Source organism: Leuresthes tenuis, unplaced genomic scaffold (genome assembly GCF_036924035.1).
Source record: "Leuresthes tenuis unplaced genomic scaffold, fLeuTen1.0.hap1 SCAF_6, whole genome shotgun sequence".
NCBI lineage: Eukaryota > Metazoa > Chordata > Actinopteri > Atheriniformes > Atherinopsidae > Leuresthes > Leuresthes tenuis.
The window spans coordinates 29,722,871-29,737,364 of NW_027325360.1; the positions used below are offsets into that span (position 1 = coordinate 29,722,871).

Genomic DNA, 14,494 nt, shown 5'->3' on the forward strand with positions numbered 1-14,494 from the left:
ATCCGAATTCGTGCATAACTCATAAAATAGAGCTTATTTTCGGATTCCTGAAGAATGAGTCTGGTTCTTTCTCATAATACAAAGTTTGTTGTTTATTGTTGAAACTTCATCAGAAGTGAAGAAATAAATGAATGCCTATCAATAAATGTGGGATCTAAACTCTAGTGCTTCCTCTAAAATAATTTCCTTTCTCAATTTAGAAATGTGTGTGTGTAAGTCACAACACCCGTGACACCAAAACGGCTTTCTTTTCTCTACACTCTGCACTATGAGCACACACACCAAATCAGAAAGGCTTTTTTCTCTCTTTTCTACATTATGGACTGTGGGGACACAAAACCGCTCTCTCTCTTTTTTTTTTTTATCGTGTGCCAGGGCGTTGTCTCACGTATTAGATTATGCTTAAGATACGAATGGGTTTATCAGTCACATCAGAATCCATACATACTGATCCTCCCGTAATAAAATGGTCGGATCTTATCAAACACACTTTGTTTCTTGTGACAATCAAGTCAGCAAAACAGCGTATACACGTCAAGACACTGAATCAAGTTTGCCACAAGAACTCATAAGTTTGGCAGTATTGCTCTGCCGTCAGCAATCATACACCCATTTTATTTTCGTGAGACATGTGCAAGCACCTGTTCATCTACTGTTCTATCACTATGAATTAGTGATCTATTATCAATAAGGATACTTCTACAACTACTATCAAAGTATGTCCAGACTTCTTATGTTGTCAGTTGCTATATATGAATAAGTGGGTAGCTACTGACAAGCATTAAGCATGTCACACAGCCCAAACATATAACATTTCAGGACACACCACACAGTTAACAACCACAGTGAAGCGTGTCAAAGCCCAAACATGTAACATTCAACAGGACACTTACACAACACATTCAAATCAAACAGGCAGACAACATACAAGAACATATACCCCAGCCGGCATTGCTCCCTGCCTATTTTCGTACAGCACACTATGTGTGCGCACACCTTTATTCACAAACTCTTCAACTTATACTCTTTTACCGAAGCTGCTACAACTCGATTGGCCGAATACCCTTTGATCCTATTTCGGTGAATTTGACATCTGCCTTACATATAACAGATTAGCGGTTTAGCAGTTTTAATTTAGTTTGAGTGAAGGAATTCATTTTATAGCAAAATCCGAAATCGTGAAGAACTCATGAAAGTAAGCTTATTCTCGGATTCCTGAAACTTTAGATTTGCTCTTTCTTTTACTGCAAAGTACAACGTTGTTTTTTTTGTTTAAATCTTTCTAGACATGGTAAATATTAAGGACAAAGCAGTTTTCACATAGTTTGAGTGAAGGAATTCATTTTATAGATAAAATCCCAAGAGTCTGCTGAGAAAAGAGAGTGAATGCGAAGTAGACTTTAACACGGCTATGGGAGCGAGCCGAGTGTGGGCTAACCGGGAGAATTGCTTGAAAGAAACGCGACACCGAATGAGCGGTCAGAACAAAGCCTCAATACGGGATTCTCGTGGTGTTTTTGTTGCTGCCTTGTCTTTTGCATAGAGTAAAAGACACCAAGGGGGGGGGGCAAGCGTCTCAACCAAGCAAAGCTCACCATGGGGAAGGTGGCTATACCAACTAGCCTGATGCCCTGCTCCCGCAGTGACGGATAATCGTACTCTGGTTTCTCTTCATAACATACAAGTCTTTCGCCTTTTACTAAAGACTTCCGTGGAGAGCAGCACTAATGAGTTGTTTCTATTATTGGCAGGCTTTACCTTTGCGGGTGAAGCCCTTTCTGTCTGTGCAAAAGAAATCTTGCTACTTTGCAGAGTGACTTCTCTGAGTAGAGTCGCCTTACTTGTTGCGACTGTGCCGATGTTCGAAGCTGGAGTGCAAAGTTGTTGCTTGAATGGTGCTTGCTGGAGCATGCGGGAGTGCAAAGTTATACCATTTAAAAGGGCTGAAGAGTGCTCAGTGCAGCGGGTGGGCGGAGGTGCAACGTGACACTCTGGCCACCTATGGCCATAAAAAGAACATTGCTACAAGTGCGCATTGTGCCAGCAAGGGCCCTCGGACCTGAAACAGTGGACAGTTATCGCTTCTCGGCCTTTTGGCTAAGGTCAAGTGTAGTATCTGTTCTTATCAGTTTAATATGTCCTCTATACGAGGACAACATATTAAATGGATTTTTAAGAATAGGAGTTGAAAAAGAAGCTTGCTCCGTTCACTCCAAGCCTCGACCCGGTACTGCAGTGCCGCTGGGAACGGTGCGCTCTCCTCTGCTCTTGTGAAAAAGCAAACAGCGGTGCAGGATGGAAGTTTCAGGGAGCCCAAGATGAAACTTTCTTTTAATCTGCTGAGAAAAGAGAGTGAATGCGAAGTAGACTTTAACACGGCTCTGGGAGCGAGCCGAGTGCGGGCTAACCGGGAGAATTGCTTGAAAGAAACGCGACACCGAATGAGTGGTCAGAACAAAGCCTCAATACGGTGTTCCCGTGGTGTTTGTGGCTGCCTTGTCTTTTGCACAGAGTAAAAGACAAGGCAGCCATCGAATAGATTGTTTCTACTTGGTCAGCCGAGGAGCAGGGGGGGGGGGGGGGGGGGGGGGGGGGGCAAGCGTCTCAACCAAGCAAAGCTCACCAAGTAGGAACAATCGGGCCCTTTTCGATGGCTGCAACACCTGAAAGAGATATTGATGCGAGACCCGATCAAATGCTTTTTCAAAGTCTAAATTTAAGATGACAAGCCGGGTGTTTCTGTCTCTAGCGTAATCAATGATGTCTCGAATCAGTACGAGGCTGTCGGTGAGTTGTCTCCCTGAGATGGCACAAGTTTGGTCTGGGTGAATTACCTCCTCTAAAACAGAGGACATCCGTGTCGCTAAAACCTTGCTAAAAAGTTTACAGTCAAAGTTTAAAAGTGTGATGGGCCTCCAATTCTTTAGGTCAGTCTTATCATTATTTTTATAAAGTAGAGTCACTATTCCCACTCTAAAACTGTCAGGCAGTCGGTCGAGTTTTTCAAAATCTTTAAAAACATCTAAAATGTCTGATGATAAAAGGTCCCAATAGGTCAGATAGAATTCTGCAGGAAGCCCGTCTAAACCCGGAGCTCGACTTCTCTTAAAACCTGTTAGGCATTTTTTTAACTCTAAAGCAGTAAAATTCTGTGTCAAGTGTGCATTCTCTTTTACGGTTTTGTCAACGAATTTTAAGATTTCTGCCGATGTTTCCAAGTGCACTGGTTTCTCTTTGTACATGTTACTATAAAAGGTATGTACAGTTTCAATCATCTCTTGTGTGGATTTTGTTAAAAACCCATCTTCTCTTTTTAGATTTTGAATACACTCCTTTTTATTTATAACTTTCTTTATTTTTCACCTTCCTCAATTTCCTGCTCCCTGCTTCTTACAAAAATTCCTTTACTCTTTATTTCTGCTGAAACTGACATTTCCTTTTTGACATCTTTGATTTCTTCTTTAAAGTCTATGCCACACTGATTTAGTTTAAAGTAGCGCTGTAAGCGTTTATGTAGTCCCATCATACATCTATTCTCTTTCCTTTTTTTACGTTTACCTTGCTGTTTAAAAAAAGTCTGGGTCGTTTCCTTCACCATTTCCCACCATTGTGCATGTGTTTCGTAGAGGTCTTGAAGGGTCTGCCACTCTTTATAACATTCCCTGTACTGACTGACTATGATTTCATCCTCCAACAGGGAACAGTTGAGTTTCCACAGACCACTTCCTACCGTCACACCAGAAGGGGGTGAAAGGGTGCAGGAGAGCATAAGGTGGTCTGAAAAGAAAACAGGGGTTAATCTAACATCAGTGGGTGGGCAATCTCTAGTAAAGAAATAATCAATGCGAGAGGCTCTGGTGCCATCATGACTAAACCAGGTGAAGCCCTCCTCTCTGGGATGCATGGTTTTAAAACAGTCAGTAAGCTTAAAATCCCTGCATATGCCCTGAAGTAAAATCGAAGTCTTATCCACTTTAAAATCTACCCCTGCTCTTTTTCTATCTTTCCTGCTCAAGATACAGTTAAAATCCCCTCCTACAACTAAAGGTACTTGCCCTAGCATGTAAAGCTGTATATCTTCTAAAAGGTCATACCTTTCATTTTTTCCATTGAAACCATAAATATTTAAGAGGTTAAAGTCTTGCCCCATAAAATTCAAGTGTGCTAAAAGTGCCCGTCCGTCTCTCACCACTGTGCTACCTTTCACCATAACATGCGGATTTTTAATTAGAATGGCCACACCATCATTTTTATTTTGATTTGAGCCACTCCATATCGATAAATGGGGCCACATTTCCTCCCATTGTCTATGGTTTTTTAAAAAAGGTAGTCCACATTCTTGTATTAAAAACACATCTGATTTTATGGAGTCTAAGAAGGATAAAATACTCTGGGCTCTTGTCTTTGATTTCACACTTCTCACATTTAGTGTTGAGAAGGTGAGAACCATTAAAAGCATAAAGGAAAGTAGGTATGTCATTTTCGTTTTTCTAAGTTATCAAAACAAATTACACACAGGTTATTTCTTGGGAAACTGGCTCTTCCTTCATTTCTTTAGGTGAAAAGTGAGTAGGGTGATCTATATTTCCTTTTCGGACTCTCGGTGTTGGCCTCTGACGCAATGTTGCATTTAACTTTGAGTCCCTGGGGGTTGATTGCAGAGCTGAAGTTAAAAAGGAGACCTCATTTGGTGAGTCGGAGGGGAAGACTCTAGGTTCTTCCACTGAAGAACTGTCTGAAAGGGACCTAACCCTTCCCCTCTTCTCTGATACAACTGGGGAATCAGAGGCTCAGATGCCGTCCTCTTTGGCTGTTGACCTTCGGGGAGGTGAGTATCTTCACTAGACTCACCTGTCTGCTCTTCCTCCTCATTTAGCGTAGCTCCACCCTCTGCCTGTGAATTCTCACAGACTTCAACACTGAGTGGTGAGGCCTCTACAGACCCCTCCCCTTTTTGCTCCTCACTTCCAATCCAAGCTTTTGGCGGGAAGTTTGAATTTATTGGGTCAACCTCTTCACTTTGTTCACCAACTGCCACCTTTGGTCCTTCTCTTTGTTGGCTTGACTGTGGCTTTACCGTCTTTAATTTGTTGGCAAAAGATTTAGGGCAATCTCTGAAGAGGTGATTTAATTCTCCACAGAGATTACATTTCCTGCCATTTGGACACTCTCCAAAAGTTTGCCCAATTTCTCTGCTCTTCCCACATAACACCTTGGTACAAGCCTCAACCAGGTGCCCATGCTCACCACACTTGCGGCAGAACTTGGGCTGCCCCTGGTAGTGGATGTAACCTCGGTTTTCAAGGTGGCCAGAGTGTCGCCCACCCGCTGCACTGAGCACTCTTCAGCCCTTTTAAATGGTATAACTTTGCACTCCCGCACGCTCCAGCAAGCACCATTCAAGCAACAACTTTGCACTCCAGCTTCGAACATCGGCACAGTCGCAACAAGTAAGGCGACTCTACTCAGAGAAGTCACTCTGCACAGTAAGAAGATTTCTTTTGCACAGACAGAAAGGGCTTCACCCGCAAAGGTAAAGCCTGCCAAAAATAGAAACAACTCATTAGTGCTGCTCTCCACAGAAATCTTTAGTAAAAGGCGAAAGACTTGTACGTTATGAAGAGAAACCAGAGTACGATTATCCGTCACTGCGGGAGCAGGGCATCAGGCTAGTTGGCATAGCCACCTTCCCCATGGTGAGCTTTGCTTGGTTGAGACGCTTGCTCTCCCCCCCCCTTGCTCCTCGGCTGACCAACTAGGAACAATCGGGCCCTATTCGATGGCTGCCTTGTCTTTTACTCTGTGCAAAAGACAAGGCAGCAACAAAAACACCACGAGAATCCCGTATTGAGGCTTTGTTCTGATCGCTCATTCGGTGTCGCGTTTCTTTCAAGCAATTCTCCCGGTTAGCCCACACTCGGCTCGCTCCCATAGCCGTGTTAAAGTCTACTTCGCATTCACTCTCTTTTCTCAGCAGACTCTTGGGATTTTATCTATAAAATGAATTCCTTCACTCAAACTATGTGAAAACTGCTTTGTCCTTAATATTTACCATGTCTAGAAAGATTTAAACAAAAAAAACAACGTTGTACTTTGCAGTAAAAGAAAGAGCAAATCTAAAGTTTCAGGAATCCGAGAATAAGCTTACTTTCATGAGTTCTTCACGATTTCGGATTTTGCTATAAAATGAATTCCTTCACTCAAACTAAATTAAAACTGCTAAACCGCTAATCTGTTATATGTAAGGCAGATGTCAAATTCACCGAAATAGGATCAAAGGGTATTCGGCCAATCGAGCTGTAGCAGCTTCGGTAAAAGAGTATAAGTTGAAGAGTTTGTGAATAAAGGTGTGCGCACACATAGTGTGCTGTACGAAAATAGGCAGGGAGCAATGCCGGCTGGGGTATATGTTCTTGTATGTTGTCTGCCTGTTTGATTTGAATGTGTTGTGTAAGTGTCCTGTTGAATGTTACATGTTTGGGCTTTGACACGCTTCACTGTGGTTGTTAACTGTGTGGTGTGTCCTGAAATGTTATATGTTTGGGCTGTGTGACATGCTTAATGCTTGTCAGTAGCTACCCACTTATTCATATATAGCAACTGACAACATAAGAAGTCTGGACATACTTTGATAGTAGTTGTAGAAGTATCCTTATTGATAATAGATCACTAATTCATAGTGATAGAACAGTAGATGAACAGGTGCTTGCACATGTCTCACGAAAATAAAATGGGTGTATGATTGCTGACGGCAGAGCAATACTGCCAAACTTATCAAAACTTGATTCAGTGTCTTGACGTGTATACGCTGTTTCGCTGACTTGATTGTCACAAGAAACAAAGTGTGTTTGATAAGATCTGACCATTTTATTACGGGAGGATCAGTATGTATGGATTCTGATGTGACTGATAAACCCATTCGTATCTTAAGCATAATCTAATACGTGAGACAACGCCCTGGCACACGATAAAAAAAAAAAAGAGAGAGAGCGGTTTTGTGTCCCCACAGTCCATAATGTAGAAAAGAGAGAAAAAAGCCTTTCTGATTTGGTGTGTGTGCTCATAGTGCAGAGTGTAGAGAAAAGAAAGCCGTTTTGGTGTCACGGGTGTTGTGACTTACACACACACATTTCTAAATTGAGAAAGGAAATTATTTTAGAGGAAGCACTAGAGTTTAGATCCCACATTTGTTGATAGGCATTCATTTATTTCTTCACTTCTGATGAAGTTTCAACAATAAACAACAAACTTTGTATTATGAGAAAGAACCAGACTCATTCTTCAGGAATCCGAAAATAAGCTCTATTTTATGAGTTATGCACGAATTCGGATTCTCCTATGAAACGAATTCATTAACTCAAACCAAGTTAAGACTGCTTTGTCCTTCATATTTATTCATGTCTAATCAAGTTTCAACGATAAACAACGTTGTACTTTGTAGAATGAGAAAGAACTTCTTCAGCAATAAGCATCTCTCGACATATGACGAAATACAGATTTTGCTATAAAATTAATTCCTTCTATCAGCCTGACTTAAAACTGTTTGTCCTCCTTATTTATCCACTTCAAATCAAGTTTCAACAATTAAAAAAAATTTGTAGTTTGAGAAAGAACAACTTAATCTTCAGCAATCAGTATAAAAAGAGGTGCAAATGCCAACCATACATACCTAAAAGGTGGAGCGGAAGTATTCAGCTGCAAGTAGGAGTGAATGTTCGACCATAATTTGTAAAAAGCGGGTAAGAAAAGGTTCGAATGCCCGACTATATATAAACAAAAGCGGGAGGAGAGGTCTTCGGATGAGAGTGGGTGAGAATTTCCAACCATAATCTATAAAATACAGTGAAAAAAAATATGTGAATGCCTCATAGAACACTAAAAGCGGAAGCGTTTGGCTGCAAGAAGGTGTGAATGTCCGACTATATTTGGTGAAAAGCAGGTGAAGCAAGGTCTGAATGCCCAACCTTACATCATCAAAAGCGAGATCAGAGGTGTTCGGCTGCAAGAAGGCCATAGTTTGCCAAAAGCGGGTAAGGTGCGAATGACCGACTAAATATCAACAAAAGTGGGGGCGGAGGTCTTCGGATGGAAGTGGGTGTGAATATCCCACCATACAAGTATGGTGGAGAGGAAGCTGTGAATGGCCGACCATAGTAAAAGGCGGGTGAGAGAAGGTGCGAATGTCAAACCATACATAATCAAAACAGGGAGCGGAGGTGTTCTGCTGTAAGAAGGTGTGAATGTCCAACCATAGTTGGTAAAAAGCGGGTAAGAAAAGGTTAAAATACCCGACTGTACACAATCAATAGCGGGAGCGGAGTTGTTCGGCTACAAGAAGGTGTGAAAGTCCGACCATGGTTTGTAAAAACCGGGAAGAAAAGGCTCGAAAGCCCGACTATACACCATCAAAAAGAAGGTTTGAATGTCCATCAATAATTGCTTTAAAACAAGAAAGTAAATTTTCGAACATCAAACCGTACATGATCATAAGCGGGAGAGGAGGTGTTCCGCTCTAAGACGGTGTGAATGTCCGACAATAGTTGGTAAAAAGCGGGTAAGAAAAGGTTAAAATACCCGACTCTACACAATCAATAGCGGGAGCGGAGGTTTTCGGCTACTAAAAGGTGTGAAAGTCCGATCCTGGTTTGTAAAAAGCGGGTAAGAAAAGGTTCGAATGCCCGAACATACACCATCAAAAGAGGGAGCGGAGGTGTTCGGCTGTAAGACGGTGTGAATGTCCGATCATAGTTGGTAAAAAGCGGGTAAGAAAAGGTTAAAATACCCGACTGTACACAATCAAAAGAGGGAGCGGAGTTGTTCAGCTAAGAGAAGGTGTGAAAGTCCGACCATGGTTTGTAAAAAGCGGGTAAGAAAAGGTTCGTATGCCCGAATATACACTATCAAAACCGGAAGCGTAGGTGTTCGGCTGCAAGAAGGTGTGAACGTCCGACCAAAGTTTGTAAAAAAGCAGTTAAGAAAAGGTTCGAATATCTAACCAAACATAATCAAAAGCGGATGAGAAGGTGTTCGACTGCAAGTAGGTGTGAATGTCAGAGAATAATTTGCAAAAAGCTGATGAGAAAGGGTGAGAAATCCCGACTATACACCATCAAATGCGGTAGCGGAGTTGTTCGGCCGTGAGTAGGTGTGATTCTCCAACCATAATTGCTGAAAAATGTGTTAGAAAAGGTAAGAATGCCTGTCCATACATAATCAAAATCGGGAGAGGTGGTGTTCAGCTGCAAGAAGGTCTAAATGTCCATCAATAATTGCTAGAAAACATGAAAGAAAATTTTCGAAAATCAAACCACACATGATCATAAGTGGGAGAGGAGGTGTTCAGCTGCAAGAAGGTGTGAATGTCCACCCATAATACCTGAAAAATGGGTAAAAAAAAGGTGCGAATGCCCAACCATACATCATCAAAAGCAGGAGTGCATGTGTTCGGCTACAAGAAGGTGTGAACGTCCAACCAAAGTTTGTAAAAAGCAGTTAAGAAAAGGTTCGAATATCCAACCAAACATAATCAAAAGCGGGAGCAGAGCTTTTCGACGGCAAGTAGGTGTGAATGTCAGATCATAATTTGCAAAAAGCTGATGAGATAGGGTGAGAATGCCCGACTATACACCATCAAATGCGGGAGCGGAGTTGTTCGGCTGTGAGTAGGTGTGAATCTCCGACCATAATTGCTGAAAAATGTGTTAGAAAAGGTAAAAATGCCGGTCCATACATCATCATTGAGCGAGAGAGGTTGTGTTCGGCTGCAAGTAGGTGTGACTGTTCGACTAAAGTTTGTAAAAAGTGGGTAAGACAAGGTGCGAATGCCTGACAATGTATGATCATAAGCGGGAGCGGAGGTGTTCAGCTGCAAGAAGGTCTACATGTCCATCAATAATTGCTAGAAAACATGAAAGAAACTTTTCGAAAATCAAACCACACATGATCATAAGTGGGATAGGAGGTGTTCAGCTGCAAGGTGTGAATGTCCACCCATAATTCCTGAAAAATGGGCAAAAAAAAGGTGTGAATGCCCAACCATACATCATCAAAAGCAGGAATGGAAGTGTTCGGCTACAAGAAGGTGTGAACGTCCAACCAAAATATGTAAAAAGCAGTTAAGAAAAGGTTCGAATATCCAACCATACATAATCAAAAGCGGGAGCAGAGCTTTTCGACTGCAAGTAGGTGTGAATGTCAGATCATAATTTGCAAAAAGCTGATGAGAAAGGGTGAGAATGCCCAACTATACACCATCAAATGCGGGAGCGGAGTTGTTCGGCTGTGAGTAGGTGTGAATCTCCGACCATAATTGCTGAAAAATGTGTTAGAAAATAAAAAATATATCTATAAAATTAATTCCTTCACTCAAACTATGTTAAAACGGCTTTTACCTTCATATTTATCAATGTCTCGATAGATTTAAACAAAAAAACAACGTTGTACTTTGCAATAAAAGAAAGAGCAAATCAAAAGTTTTAGGAATCCGAGAATAAGCTTATTTTCATGAGTTCTGCACGATTTCGGATTTTATGTATAAAATGAATTAATTCACTCAAACCAAGTTAAAACTGCTTTTTCCTTCATATTTATCAATGTCTAGATCGACTTCAACAAAGAACAACATTGTATTTTGCAGTAGAAGAAAGAGCAACACTGAAGGATCAGGAATCCGAGAATAAGCTTATTTTCTTATGGGCAAGTGGGAACTGCTTTGTCCTTCATATTTATCAATGTGTAGATGGATTTCAACTTCTTCTACTGCAAAGTCCAATGTTTTTCTTTGTTGAAGTCGATCTAGACATTGATGAATATGGAAGGACAAAGCAGTTTTAACTTGGTTTGAGCAAAGCAATTCATTTTATAGCAAAATCCGAAATCGTGCAGAACTCATGAAAGCAGGCTTATACTCGGATTCCTGAAACTTAAGATTTGCTCTTTCTTTTACTGCAAAGTACAACGTTGTTTTTTTGTTTAAATATGTCTAGACATGGTAAATATGAAGGACAAATCAGTTTTAACATAGTTTGAGTGAAGTAATGCATTTTATAAGCAAAATCCCAAATCATGCGGAACTCACGAAATGCTTTTTCTCGCTTTTCACTGCTTTTTACAAACTTTGGTTGGACGTTCACACCTTCTTGCATCCGAACACCTCCGCTTCCGCTTTTGATGATGTATATTCGGGCATTCGAACCTTTTATTACCCGCTTTTTACAAACCATTGTCGGACTTTCACACCTTCTTGCAGCCGAACACCACCTCTCCCGCTTTTGATGATGTATGGTCCAGTATTCTTACCTTTTCTAACACATTTTTCAGCAATTATGGTCGGACAATCACACCTACTCACAGCTGGACACCTCCGCTCCCGCTTTTGATCATACAATGTCGGGACATCGCTCCTTGTCTTACCAGCTTTTTACAAACTTTAGTCGAACATTCACACCTTCTTGCAGCTGAACACCTCCGCTCCCGCTTTTGATGATGGATAGTCGGGCTTTCGAGCCTTTTCTTACCCGGTTTTTACAAATTATGGTTGGACATTCAGACCTTGCAGCCGAACACCTCCGCTCTCTCTTTTGATCATACATTGTTGGGCATTCGCACCTTGTCTTACCCGCTTTTTACAAACTATAGTCAGACTTTCACACCTTCTTGTAACCGAACACATCCGCTCCCGCTATTGATTGTGTACAGTCGGGAATTTTAACCTTTTCTTACCCGCTTTTTACCAAGTGTGGTCGGACATTCACACCGTCTTACAGCGGAACACCTCCGCTCCCTCTTTTGATGGTGTATGTTCGGGCATTCAAACCTTTTCTTACCCGCTTTTTACAAACCATGGTCGGACTTTCACACCTTCTTGTAGCCGAACAACTCCGCTCCCGCTATTGATTGTGTACAGTCGGGTATTTTAACTTTTCTTACCCGCTTTTTACCAACTATGGTTGGACATTCACACCGTCTTACAGCGGAACACCTCCGCTCCCGCTTTTTATGGTGTATAGTCGGGCATTCGAACCTTTTCTTACCCGCTATTTACAAACTATGGTAGGATATTCAAACCTTCGTGTATCCGAAAACCTCCGCTCTCTCTTTTGATCATACATTGTCGGACATTCGCACCTTTTCTTACCCGCTTTTTACAAACCATGGTCGGACTGTCACACCTTCTTGTAGCCGAACACATCCGCTCCCGCTATTGATTGTGTACAGTCGGGTATTTTAACCTTTTCTTACCCGCTTTTTACCAAGTATGGTCGGACATTCACACCTTCGTACAGCGGAACACCTCCGCTCCCTCTTTTGATGGTGTATGTTCGGGCATTCAAACCTTTTCTTACCCGCTTTTTCCAAACTATGGTCGGCTATTCACAGCTTCCTCTCCACCATACTTGTATGGTGTGATATTCACACCCACTTGCATCCGAAAACCTCCGCCCCAAATTTTGTTGATATTTAGTCGGACATTCGCACCTTACCCGCTTTTGGCAAACTATGGCCTTCTTGCAGCCAAACAACTCTGATCTTGCTTTTGATGATGTAAGGTTGGGCATTCAGACCTTGCTTCACTTGCTTTTCACCAAATATAGTCGGACATTCACACCTTCTTGCAGCCGAACACTTCCGCTCCACCTTTTAGTGTTCTATCACACCTTTTTTTTCACCGCATTTTATACATTATGGTTGGAAATTTTCAACCACTTTCATCCGAAGACCTCTCCTCCCGCTTTTGTTAATATATTTGAACTTTAGTTTGACATTCAAACCTTCTTGCAGCTGAACCACCTCCGCTCCCTGTTTTGATCATATATGGTCTGGCAATACTACCTTTTCTTACCCGTTTGTGAGTAATTATGGCTGGACATTCACACCTACTTGCAGCCGAACACAACCTCTCTCGCTTTTGATGATGTATGGATCGGCATTCTTACCTTTTCTAACACATTTTTCAGCAATTATGGTCGGAGATTCACACCTACTCACAGCCGAACAACTCCGCTCCCGCATTTGATGGTGTATAGTCGGGCAATTCTCACCCTTTCTCATCAGCTTTTTGCAAATTATGATCTGACATTCACAACTACTTGCAGTCGAACAGCTCTGCTCCCGCTTTTGATTATGTATGGTTGGATATTCGAACCTTTTCTTAACTGCTTTTTACAAACTTTGGTTGGACGTTCACACCTTCTTGTAGCCGAACACATGCACTCCTGCTTTTGATGATGTATGGTTGGGAATTCGCACCTTTTTTTTTACCCATTTTTCAGGTATTATGGGTGGACATTCACACCTTCTTGCAGCTGAACACCTCCTCTCCCACTTATGATCATGTGTGGTTTGATTTTCGAAAATTTTCTTTCATGTTTTCTAGCAATTATTGATGGACATGTAGACCTTCTTGCAGCTGAACACCACCTCTCCCGATTTTGATGATGTATGGACCGGCATTTTTACCTTTTCTAACACATTTTTCAGCAATTATGGTTGGAGATTCACACCTACTCACAGCCGAACAACTCCGCTCCCGCATTTGATGGTGTATAGTCGGGCATTCTCACCCTTTCTCATCAGCTTTTTGCAAATTATGATCTGACATTCACACCTACTTCCAGTCGAACCGCTCTGCTCCCGCTTTTGATTATGTTTGGTTAGATATTCTAACCTTTTCTTAACTGCTTTTTACAAACTTTGGTCGGACGTTCACAATATCTTGCAGCCGAACACCTCCGCTTCCGCTTTTGATGGTGTATATTCGGGCATACGAACCTTTTCTTACCCGCTTTTTACAAACCAAGGTCGGACTTTCACACCTTCTCTTAGCTGAACAACTCCGCTCCCTCTTTTGATTGTGTACAGTCGGGTAATTTAACCTTTTCTTACCCGCTTTTTACCATCTATGGTCGGACATTCACACCGTCTTACAGCGGAACACATCCGCTCCCTCTTTTGATGATGTATGTTTAGGCATTCGCACCTTTTCTTACCCATTTTTCAGTAATTATGGGTAGACATTCACACCTTCTTGCAGCTGAACACCTCCTCTCCCGCTTATGATCATGTGCAGTTTGATATTCGAAAATTTTCTTTCATGTTTTCTAGCAATTATTGATGGACATTCAGACCGTCTTGCAGCTGAACACCTCCGCTCCCACTTTTGATGGTGTATAGTCGGGCTTTCGAGCCTTTTCTTCCCCGGTTTTTACAAATTATGGTTGGACATTCAGACCTTCTTGCAGCCGAAAACCTCCACTCCCTCTTTTGATCATACATTGTCGGGCATTCGCACCTTTTCTTACCCGCTTTTTACAAACCATGGTCGGACTTTCACACCTTTTAGTAGCCGAACAACTCCGCTCCCGCTATTGATTGTGTACAGTCGGGTATTTTAACCTTTTCTTACCCGCTTTTTACCAACTATGGTTGGACATTCACACCTTCTTACAGCAGAACACCTCCGCTCCCTGTTTTGATTATGTATGGTTTGACATTC

At 41.9% G+C, this 14,494-nt stretch overlaps 3 non-coding genes across 3 annotated transcripts; 2 read left to right on the forward strand and 1 right to left on the reverse strand.

The window, feature by feature from the left end:
* Positions 1 to 1,655: 1,655 nt before the first annotated feature.
* On the forward strand, positions 1,656 to 1,769 carry LOC140310545 (U5 spliceosomal RNA). The gene has a single exon (XR_011916604.1). It is a non-coding gene; the product is annotated as a U5 spliceosomal RNA (small nuclear RNA).
* A 308-nt stretch (positions 1,770 to 2,077) lies between these two features.
* On the forward strand, positions 2,078 to 2,261 carry LOC140310478 (U2 spliceosomal RNA). The gene has a single exon (XR_011916545.1). It is a non-coding gene; the product is annotated as a U2 spliceosomal RNA (small nuclear RNA).
* A 3,261-nt stretch (positions 2,262 to 5,522) lies between these two features.
* LOC140310620 (U5 spliceosomal RNA) lies at positions 5,523 to 5,636 on the reverse strand. The gene has a single exon (XR_011916673.1). It is a non-coding gene; the product is annotated as a U5 spliceosomal RNA (small nuclear RNA).
* Between the last annotated feature and the right edge of the window lie 8,858 nt (positions 5,637 to 14,494).